Below are 285 nucleotides of genomic sequence, written 5' to 3'. Positions count from 1 at the left end.
TTACATTCACCATTGCTTAAAAATCGGAATCTGCTGTTTTAGCTGCTTTGATGATTTGGCATGGTTTAGTCACTAACACGAACTGCCAAATTGCAGGAGGACTGCAGTAAGGTACTTAGCATTTGTTTCTCATTTATGACCTTTACTGTTGTGTCTTTTTACACACACACACACACACACACACACACACACACACACACACACACACTGGGCTTCATGGAGGTGGGGGTAACTTGACATCCAAGAGACTATAAGCAAAAATGTTCCAGAAGATTCCACAGAGGA

Source organism: Sinocyclocheilus anshuiensis, unplaced genomic scaffold (genome assembly GCF_001515605.1).
Source record: "Sinocyclocheilus anshuiensis isolate Anshui unplaced genomic scaffold, SAMN03320099.WGS_v1.1 scaffold314, whole genome shotgun sequence".
NCBI lineage: Eukaryota > Metazoa > Chordata > Actinopteri > Cypriniformes > Cyprinidae > Sinocyclocheilus > Sinocyclocheilus anshuiensis.
This window is presented reverse-complemented; position numbering follows the sequence as displayed.